Source organism: Dipodomys merriami, unplaced genomic scaffold (genome assembly GCF_024711535.1).
Source record: "Dipodomys merriami isolate MVZ:Mamm:240054 unplaced genomic scaffold, mDipMer1.0.p SCAF_1122, whole genome shotgun sequence".
NCBI classification, from domain to species: Eukaryota; Metazoa; Chordata; class Mammalia; order Rodentia; family Heteromyidae; genus Dipodomys; species Dipodomys merriami.
Window position 1 is genome coordinate 192,501 of NW_027202408.1, and position 968 is coordinate 193,468.

A 968-nucleotide genomic window follows, 5' to 3' on the forward strand; every position below is an offset into this window, starting at 1 on the left:
AATCACCTAGATCTGACAAAACCCTATCTCAGGTCTTGTTACCACATTCCTCTATGTCGTTCTCTTAGAGAGCAATTCCGAGTCTCCAGTGATCATGACAGAGCCGTCCTGGACCCTCTCAGGACCCACCAAGAACACCACTCATGTGTGTCACCTAAAGAGTGATGGGAGACTGTTGTCTGCTTCCTATGATAGAAAACAACACAGGATCTGTTACGTCCTTAAACTGTCCTCAGTCCTGAGGATTCCTCAATGAGCATTGAAACTTAAGAATTAAGGAGACATTAAACTTTCTCTTCCTTCTGCCAGTTTCTGCTGCTGTCATCTTCTGTGGAAAGAGATAATCTGAGCTCTAGAAGCCATTTTGCTTATTCTAGGCCCTTAGAGTAAGTCTGGCTTTTATACTTAGACATTAAGATATGTAGTGATAAAAATAGCAAACAACATTTTTCCTACTCTATTTATTACTCAAATAGGAGTTTGAGAAAGTGACTTCTAATTAAGTGCTTCATACTAATAAGAGTTATTGGTAGAATTTGAAAACATATTTGAGTAAGTTCCTCAGTGAGCTGTGCAAAAGAAACCACAGCAAGTGTGCTGGGTCCTCCAGTCTAACCTCTTGACCAGGAAGGAGCACCTCCCTGCTAGGCCTCCAAATTGAAAAAAGAATACTGCTTATATCTCAGATTACATGCCAAAGCTAGATACCAAAGAAAGATAAGGATAAGTGATTAGTTTGACTTTGGAACAATGCAGATGGCAAAGAGAGTTCTAAGTGAACAGAAACAAAAAGAAATTTTCTTTTGTTCATATAGTACAATAAAAAGAGCTTTTCTTATTATCACTAAATTGTGGTTATTTGTACTTAGTACTAGCTTCTTGAAACTCCTAAAACACTCTTTCACATGAACTCAGAAGTTCCAATGGTATCAGCTTGACATTTGATGGGAAAAATTCATTTTTACACT

At 37.9% G+C, this 968-nt stretch overlaps 1 pseudogene; it reads left to right on the forward strand.

Moving 5' to 3' along the window:
• The window catches only part of LOC138822593 (Golgi to ER traffic protein 4 homolog pseudogene), a 9,946-nt pseudogene extending 9,690 nt beyond the window's left edge, over positions 1 to 256 (forward strand).
• Positions 257 to 968: the final 712 nt, after the last annotated feature.